The 10,287-nt window shown below is 38.2% G+C and overlaps 1 pseudogene across 1 annotated transcript; it reads right to left on the reverse strand.

Moving 5' to 3' along the window:
• Positions 1–5,604: 5,604 nt before the first annotated feature.
• LOC308436703 (putative olfactory receptor 2B8) lies at positions 5,605–10,287 on the reverse strand (annotated as a pseudogene). Its single transcript has 2 exons — positions 10,272–10,287; positions 5,605–6,262 (listed from the first exon to the last, which is right to left on the reverse strand). The product of its transcript is annotated as a putative olfactory receptor 2B8 (transcript).

The raw sequence follows: 10,287 nt of genomic DNA on the forward strand, positions 1-10,287 counted from the left end.
TTTACTTTAGGATAGTATGTTCTGTATATATCTATTAATTCTAGTTGGTTCAAAGTCTCTGCTAGTTTTGCAGTGTCCTTGTTCAGTTTCTGTTTCCCTGATCTGTCCATTGGTGAGAGTGGGGTGTTAAAGTCTCCCACTATTATTGTGTGGGGTGAAATGTATTTTTTGAGCTTTAGTAGAGTTTCTTTTATGAATGTGGGTGATTTTTTATTTGGAGCATATATGTTAAGGAATGAGAGTTCCTCCTGACAAATGTCCCTGGTAATGAGTAAAAAGTGTTCTTCCTTATCTTTTTTGATAACTTTTGGTTGGAAATTTACTTTATTTGATATTAGAATAGCCACTCCAGCTTGCTTCTTGGAGCTGTTTGCTTGGCAGTTTTTTTTCCCACCCTTTTACTCTGAGATAGTGTCTGTCTCTGTCTCTGAGATGAGTTTCCTGTATGCAGCAAAAGGCTGGATATTGTTTATGTATCCAGTCTGATAGTCTATGTCTCTTTATTGGGGAGTTGAGACCATTTATGTTAATAGATATCAAGGAATAAGTGTTTCTGTTTCCTGCCATTTTTGCTTTTTTGGGTTGAGTTTTGTCTGTGTTTCTTTCTTCTTTTAGTTTTCTTGTTTAGGAGTTTTCTTGTTTATACTAGGCTGTATTTTCCCTCCTTGTATTGGGTTTTCCACCTATAATTCGTTGTAGTGCTGGGTTTGTGGTCAGATATTGTGTAAATTTTGATTTGTCTTGAAATATCTTTGTCTCTCCATCGATGGTGATTGATAGTTTTGCTGGGTATAGCAGCTTGGGCTGGCACTTGTGCTCTCTTAAGGAGTGCATGATGTCTGTCCAGGCTCTTCTAGCTTTCATAGTCTCTGTTGAGAAATCGGGTGTGAGTCTGATTGGTCTGCCTTTATATGTTACATGACTTTTTTCCCTTACTGCTTTTAGTATTCTTTCTTTACTTTGGGCACTTGATGTTTTTACTATTATGTGTCGGGAGGTATTTCTTTTCTGGTCCAACCTATTTGGAGTTCTGAAGGCTTCTTTTATGCTCGTGGTCATCTCATTCTTGAGGGTAGGGAAGTTTTCTTCTACGATTTTGTTGAAGATATTTACTGTGCCTCTTAGTTGATACTCTTCTCCCTCTTCTATTCCTATTATCCTTAGGTTCAGTCTTCTCATTGTGTCTTGTATTTCCTGGACATTTTGGGTTAGGAGCTTTTTGTTTTTTGCATCTTCTCTGGCTGTTTTGTCTATGTTTGCAATGTTGTCTTCTGCCCCCGAGATTCTCTCCTCGATCTCTTGTAATCTGTTGGAAATGCTTGCTTCTGTGACTCCTGATTTCTTTTTTTGGTGTTCTGACTCTAGGGTTATCTCTTTTAGCGCTTTCTTTATTGTGTCAATTTCTGTTTTAATTTCCCTCTTCCGTTCCTTTATTTCTTTGGTTCTGTTTTCGTCTCGTTTTTGAGTTCTTTGAGTGTTTTTCTTGTTTCTTCTTTAAAAGCTTCTGAATCTTTTTGCTTTTCCTCCCTTTCTTGTTTAAGTAACTCTATCAGCGTCTTGAGGCATGTTTTCAGGTCTGTGTCTTCTTTCTCTGGAGTGTTTGGAATTCCGATGTTTGCTACTATCGGAGAGCTGAGTTCTGGTGTTGCTAGATTGTCTTGGTTTCCTTGGGATATACGCTTTATCTTTCCTCTTGCCATTTTGTTGTCAGTGATATGTTCTTGCCTTTCCCTTGTATCTGGTCTGTGTTCCTGGTACACTTTCTGTGTGCACTCCGCAGAGATCTCTCTACTCCCCGGCAGCCCAGGTTCCGGGTGGCAGCTGGGCCAGGCTCCGCTCTGCGTACTGAAGTCGCCTCCGGGTGGGAACAGACGTTCCTAAGATCTGTTCCTGGTCACAGAGCTCAGCCTCTCCGAGCCACCTTTCCGGCTGGCAGGTGGGCCAGGCTCCGCTCTGCGTCCTGAAGTTGTCTCCGGGTAGGAACAGAAGTTCCTAAGATCTGTTCCCGGTCCCAGTTTTTCAGCCTGTACGAGCCGCCTTTCCGGCTGGCTGTTGGGCCAGGCTCTGCTCTGTGTCCTGAAGTAGTCTCTGGGTGGGAACAGAAGTTCCTAAGATCTGTTCCCGGTCACTGGATCGGGGAGGACAGCGCAGGTTAGGGCCGGGGGTGCCCTTTCTGTGTGCACTCCGCAGAGATCCCTCTGCTCCACCGCAGCCTAGGTCTCCCACTCACCAGTTGCTCAGCCTGTACTAGCCGCCTTTCCGGCTGGCAGTTGGGCCAGGCTCCACTCTGCGTCCTGAAGTCCTCTCCAGGTGGGAACAGAAGTTCTTAAGATCTGTTCCAGGTCCCAGTTGCTCAGCCTGTACGAGCCGCCTTTCCGACTGGCAGTTGGGCCAGGCTCCGCTCTGTGTCCTGAAGTCGTCTTTGGGTGGAAACAGAAGTTCCTAAGATCTGTTCCAGGTCCCAGTTGCTCAGCCTGTACGAGCCGCCTTTCTGGCTGGCGGTTGGGCCAGGCTCCGCTCTGCGTCCAGCACTTTCCTTTTTATAGTGAGATTGCTAATGTGCTGGTATCTTTATTTACATTTACAATAGAGATTACCTAATATTGAATATTTCCATCTGATATCAAGATGCCAGATATTGTTACACAGCCAACATTATTAACCATACCAAGATCCTAATAGATAAGCACATTTCAAACAAAATAAAAAAATTTCACTTCTGATTTAAAATTTCTAAAAGACCTAGGAATTGATATTCAGTATTCAAAAAGCAGAATAGATCAGCAGACCAAAAATAGAGGGCTCACATATGAATAGTTGACATTCACTGTGTCTTTGGGATTGTTTCTCCAGTTTTTGATTTATCCATTTAAAATACTTATTTTACCTTATTAATGCATTTGTGTGTTTATGTGCACATGTGTACAGAAGTCAAAAGAGTTATTGGTTTAGAACTGGAATTGTCCAATGTGTGCACTGAGAACAATGTGAACAAAACTCAAGTCCTATGTGAGAGCAGTATACACTCTTAAGTGCTGAGGTGCATCTATAGTCCCTTGATGACATTTGGTATAATCAACTATATATATATATATATATATATGTGTGTGTGTGTGTGTGTGTGTGTGTGTGTGTGTGTGTGTGTCAAAACTATTAAGGAATAGTTTCTGTCCTAAATTTTATTTATTCTGGATAATATTTTTGCTAGTTAATTTTTGTCAATTTTAAGCAAACTAGAGAAACCTGGGAAGAAGGAACCTAAGTAGAGAAGTTACCTCTGTCATATTGGCTCATGGGCAGATTTTATGATGGAAGACCAAGAGCACATAGTTGGTACCATTCAAAGGCAGATGAGCCTGATTTATAAGAAATATACCTGAATATGAGTCTAGAAGGAAGCCAGCAAGCAACATGCTTCTGGGGTTTGTTTTAGTTCCAGTCTATAGGTTCCAGATCTGAGTTCCTGATATGGCTTCCCTTTATGTCTGTCTCTTATCTTGAAGTGTAAGATGAAATAGAAGATGCAAATTATACTTTTATTTCCTCAGATGATGAGATAAGGTGAGCAGTGTACCCAAGCTGTGTGGAAAAATTACTTGGGCTGAGCCCAGAGCATTTTATTCTCCGTTCTCACAGTTTCTAGCCTCCATGAAATCTTATCTTCCAAGGTGACTGATTCAATCCAGATTCTCTCAACTTCTGACTTAATTCCTCTTCTTGGTTTCATACTAACTTTGTCAATATGTTCTCATCTTCTGTCTCATTCTCTGGCTTTCTCTGTCTTCCTGTGTTTAGCTTATTCTCTCTGCAACCTGCCTCTGTGAAAGTGTCCCAGTAATACTGTCATACATACAAACACCATACCACCGCTACCTTTCTCTCTCACTGCTCTTAAGTAGCTTCTTTCCTGTCTGTTCTCAGAAGAGTTGGTGGATCTTATTTTTGACTCATTCTGTCAAATAGTTCTCTGATTTATCACTTTGCCTGTTAATTAGACAGTACCTGCACAAAGCAGACAACAAAACAAACAAGCAAAAAACCCTGAAGAAATTGCATGTTGATAAACTTATTGTTGCAGTAAATATTAAAAAATGGATTGCTTATCTCTTTATTGGCCCCAAAGTCTCACTCCTCAGGCGCTACTTCTAGTATGGAGCCAGCACACATACTTTGTGCATGGTTTGTCTCTCTGGAAGTTCTCTGGCCTGCTATACTGCCTCCCTCCTGGGTGGAATTACCACCCCAACATGCTTCTTTACCCCAACGCTTAACACAAACATGACTTGAAGGCCTGGTAGCTTTTTATACAGGTTTATATATTCAATTTTCAATCCACAAACCCTCTATTCAATAAGATAACATCCAATGGACAAAGATAAAAGACCTATAAAATCCATAAAATATGCATAACTACCTATCACCAATTAAGTCCACCTGGATCCAGCTCATCCTTCTCCAGCTCCAGCTTGATCTCCTTCTGTCCCTTCTCCATCTTCTCTTCCCTTGACCAGGCTCACCTTTATTTTACTAATTAAAATGGGAAGAAGGTTCTAATGAAGTCACCTTAGTAGGCAGCCCTTCTTGGGGAAGTGGAATAAACATCAAAATACAGGAGAATCTACAACTTATGACATGCTTGAGATCTCTAGAAAAGCACTAATACCCAAATAGTAAACAACAACAAACAAGGAAACACAGGGCTGGAATCAATGAAATAAAAATAAAACGGAAATAAATTTAAGGATTCAATGAAGCAAGAATTAGTTCTCTGAGAAAACCAACAAGATTGATGAACTTTTAGCCAAATTAACCAAAAATGTAAAGAGAAGATTCTAATGAATACAATTAAGAACAAAAATGCACATTACAGCAGATACCTTCAAAAAACTAATGCCAATATTCATTAAATTACTGCACAAAATGGAAATAGAAGAAACATTTTTTAATTATTTTTCTTAACCCATTATTATACTACTGCTAGATTTACACAAAGACTCTTCAAAATGAGGAAATTACAGACTAATATCCCTTATGAATGAATAAGAAAGTTCTCAGCAAAATAGTTGCAAACTCTATTCAAGAACACATCAGAATTATCAACTGTTATCAAGTTGGCTTCATCCCAGAGATGCAGACATGGTTCAACATACATAAATCAACTAATTAATATAATCCATTATGTAAACAGATAAAATATAAAGCCCACAGAATCGTCTCATTAGATGAAGAAAAGCTCTTTGACAAAAATCCAATATCTTTTTATGATAAAAGTCCCGGATAGATCAGGATACAAATAACATACTTCAAAATAATAAAATCAATATGCCCCAAGCCCATAGGTAACAACAATCTAAATTGAGAGAGACTCAAAACAATTCCACTAAAATCAGGATCAAGACAAGCACATCCACTATCTCCATACCTATTCAGTGTAGTACTTGAAGTTTTAGCTAGAGCAACGAGACAGCTGTGTGAGATCAAGGGACAAGATAATCAATAACAAGTAGTCAAAATCAGACTCTGATTCTCTGGCTGGAGAAATGAGGGCTCTAAGCAATCCTGCTTTGGAATCAAGGACTGAAATGTGATAAGATCTGCTTTTACCTAAACCAAGTTCCACCCATGCTCTTGCTCTCTTCCAAATACCATATTCATTAATGCCTTGGCATCCTTGTTCCTCAAGGTATAGATAAGAGAGTTCAGCATTGGGGTTATTAATCCATAGAAGAGAGACAAAAGCTTGTCCTTCAGTTTGGCTGAGCTGCTCTTGGGTGCCATGTATGCATATCCACTGATGGCAGAGCCATAGAACATGATGACTGCCAGAAGATGAGACCCATGTGTTAAATGCCTTCTTTTAACATTCAGATAAAATGTACCTTTATGACTGCTCTGACAATATTGATGTAAGAGAAAAGAATTAGCCCAAGGAAGATAACATATATGACAACCACTACAGCATACATCTCTACCTCATTGACCCAGGTATCAACACATGATAACTGAAGCATGGCAGGTACCTCACAGAAGAAATTCTCTACCTGGTATTGGCCACAACGTGGTAACAAAGAAGTCAACACTGTCTGCACCAAGGAGTTACTGAAACCAGTTATCCAGGATACAGCTGCCATCTGTTGTCACAGATGGGAGTGCATGATAACTGTATAACACAGAGGCTGGCAGATGGCCACATAGTGATCAAAGGCCATGATGGAGAGAAGCAGACATTTTCCATTTATGGTAAGTTTTTGGCTGGGCTCATCTGTGTAGCTCCAGTGTAGTAATCATAGCTACTGTGATTTCACAAGTATAGTGGCCATGTTATGTCTAGAAGACAGCATGTCATGGCATCCCTCCCTGTTTTCTGACTCTTATATATTTCCTGCTTCCTATCCCCTGATGTCCCACTAAGCTTGAGGTGAGATCAATATATATGTCCTATTTATGGCTCAGTCTCTTCTCTATACTTTTAAAAGTTATTCATTTCTCCACTGCCTGCTACCCACAGGGGATAAACAAAACAAACAAACAAACAAAAACCAAAATACCCAAAAACCTGCTTCTCTGAACAAGGTTGAGAGCAGCCCAGGTCTACAGGTATGAACAAAATATAAAGCAATTTAACATCATGGCCATTTATTAAAAACAATAGTAGATTGTCTATGAACTCCCAAACTATGGGTATTTGACTATAGTACCTGATGTGAAATTTCCTCAATCAGAAAGTTGTCAGTTACCCCATGTATTAGTTCAGTTTTTTTTATTTTGATAAAATAATACTAAAATCAACTTAGGGATCATGATGAAGCATTTATTTAGCTTATATGTTATAGTCCATCACTGACAGAAGCCAAAGCAGGGACTCAAGACAGGAACCTAGAAGCAGGAACTAAAAAGGCTATAATAGAGAAATGTTGTTTAGTGGCTTGCTTTCCACAGCTCCCTAAGCTTGTCTTTTTATATAACCCAAGATCATTTTTCCAGGGATGGTACGGCCCACAGTAGTTAGGCTCTCCCATATTAATCATTAATCAATAAATGTCCCAAATGCGTTCCTACTGTAAAATATGTTAAAAACAATTTTACAGTTGAGATATTCTCTTCCCAGATGATTCTAATCTGTGTCAAGTAGACAAAAATTAACCACTCCATAACAGTCATGTCCTTATTGCACAGTTGGCACATTCTACCTGCTATTGCAGCATGCAGGGTCCGGAACAAGGTAAAACGCTGTTTTTTTTTTTTTCGTTTAGTATGCTCCCTAAGCAGAAGGGCCTGTAGCCCTGGAAGGAGTCAGCAGACCTATGTCCCTGCCCCTGGCTGACTAACACCTTCCTTAGTCTCTTTTGACCCTGCAAAGTTAAGGGACAAGAACATTGTTCATAGTTCCCCTAGCACAAGCTAAGAGGGTAATTCAGAGTGGTATTAACAAGTAACCTTCTGTGAAAGCTCAGTTTGGATAGGTGAGTTCTTAGAAAAACCTAGTTTTACTATGGCAAGGAGGATTTTATAACAGTACTTAAGGTTTGACATTAAATGAGGTCGTGTAGATTATTAAGGGAAATAAATCGTCCCAAGGGAGGTACCAACAAGATTCAGAAGGAAAAGTTTTCAGTAAATGAATGAATGAATGAATGAATGAATGAGTGAGTGAGTGAGTGAGTGAGTGAATGAATGAATGAACTAACAATAGTGCTGAAGAACTGACAGTGATTGGGGTAATGGGGTAGTATTTCCTGTCCTATCCTGCCCTCTTCTGACCAACAGGCAGAAATGCAGGACTCTTCAAGGTAACTTCTCAGCAAATTCAGCAAGGATCCTTTATAGTCTTTGACATACTGACTCACTTCAAACACTCCCTTGTGAGTAAAGGAGAGCAACATTGAGATGGATAAATGCTTGATGTAATTGTGTGATGATGGCCTTTTTCTTCATGCCTTTTGTAAATATTAATAGACTTTAAGTGTAACTTGTGTGAATAAAAAATGCTACATATTGGAACTCAAATCTCAGTTCTTATTTATGGTTCTGATTTGTTGTATGAAAATACAAAATATAAAAAAACTAGAATTGAACAGATTAACTACAAAATGTCAGATCTACCCTTGAGAACACTTGCATAAATCTGTGTGGTAAAAAAACACACAGAGTTATTAAAGTTTTAGGCTGTTAGCATATTGACAACTATTTAATTTGGAAAATATGATAAAAATTTAAATTAATCAATGTAAAAACCTACTACAATAATTATTTGGTTTATCGTCTTATTAAACTCAAGGAAAAAAGACTAAAAACAAAATGTAAAATAGACAGATTTTGTGGCAAACTTGATTGATGGCTATGGTTCCTGCTTTCTATCACACAGCATAAGCTTTTAAAGGGATCAATAAATCTAAAGTATTCCAGAAAGATTAAATTATTATTCCAACACTGGAAACAAGAGACAAGGTGGCTTTTAAATGTGCCCATGAAAACAGAAGCTCAAAACAACTAATTTATTAATAGGCTTTTTTTTTTATTAGACAGTGGGTTGGCTGCCCATGACAGTGTGAACCGGTAGTTCTCTCCATACAGACTTCTGAGCAATGGAATTGTTTGGCCTTAAAAACAAATTTTCTTGTAATCAAAACCCAATAACCTGTCAGGAGATAGGACTTTGTTTGTTCCTTGCAGAAGAGATATAAAAGAGCGACACAAGAGAGACAGCATTAGACAGAAAATGTCTCTGAAATTCATGAAGAGGAGGACAGGTTACTGACCTAAAAATTGGATATTTTCATAGAAATGATTTCTAAGAAAATGATTTACACATACATACACATGAATAACCTGGTGGGTTTTCACACACACACACACACACACACACACACACACACACAAATAACTTGGTGGGTTTTCACACACCTCTGCATTATGACATGCATATTAATGAACGCTTGCTTAATTTCTTACAGTGAAAATCAAACTGTAAGTTATGAACTCACTCTTATCTGGGAAATAGTTGGAATATCTCCAGAAACTCTGTACTAAACATGAGAATATTTTCTCCACATTAAATCTTCCTCTGTGTAATCACTGTTTCTCTGCCCAAAAGTCTTTCCTGGGTGTAAGTCAACAGTGGCTATATGATAGCTTTACCTTAAAAACAAATGGCAGGAAAATTTAGAAAAAAAGTGAAAATTCAAATGCTAGTTGATAATTTTCCAGAGACACATTATAATATAAACTTAGACAGCAAAATTAAAAGTTAGATCTATTTTCTTTACAAAGGTATGTTTGTTTTCATTACTATCAAACCATTGCTTGAAATATTAATAGCGGGGACGGGAGAGATGTCTGGAGTTTAGGAGCACTGTTTATCCAGAAAATTCAACTGAGATTTCCATCATGCACATGACATCTCACAAGCTTCTATAACTCCAGTTCCAGGAGTTCTGAAACACTTTCTGTGCTCCAGCGATCCCAGGCACATACATAGAATACAGCTACACACATGCAGACAAAACACCTACATATTACACACACACACACACACACACACACACAAACCAAGTAAATGAAACCAAACTGTGAATAGTTGTAGAGATATTGCTTAGTAGTAGAGCTCAGGTTGTTCTCCAGCAACTAAAAAAAATCGTAATTAAAAATATATATTATACCCCCTTTTGTCCCTCAACTTCATTTTTCTTCATAAAAAGAAAAAGTATCACCCACCAACAACTTAATAATGCTTCAAATTTGAGAAACCTTTACACAATGCAACCCATCAAATATGCAGGAAGCTTTTGGTAGAATCCTATAATTTCATTTGTATTGGTGACTTTCAAGAAGTCCTGAGTTTTGTTTGTGATAAACCGAAGCAGTTTCTTTCCATAGAAAGGAAATGGACATTTGAATAGAGAGAAACGATTTTTCTGTAGCAACAGCTGCGACTTGGCCACACTCAACACTCATCTGTATCTGACGATTCCTTAGCACAAACTCTAAACTTCAAATAGAAGAAATATTTCTGTATTTAGATTTCCTCCATTGGTCTAACTAATAAATTATAATCTTTTGATATTAGCTGTTAGAATAAACAATGATGGCCAAATGTATAAATTCCTACATTATTTTTTCTATTGTAATTTATATATTACTTTGTTATTATATATGCAATACACATACTTATGTGTGTGTGTGTCATAAATACACAGTTTTGCTGCATAATAGCCCTCTATCTATGATATTCAGACTAGCAGCTGCCCCTTTTGCAATGGCTAAGTCATTACCATAAGTCACCACCAT

The sequence above is a fragment of the Micromys minutus genome, assembly GCF_963924665.1.
Source record: "Micromys minutus genome assembly, chromosome: 25".
Lineage (NCBI taxonomy): Eukaryota > Metazoa > Chordata > Mammalia > Rodentia > Muridae > Micromys > Micromys minutus.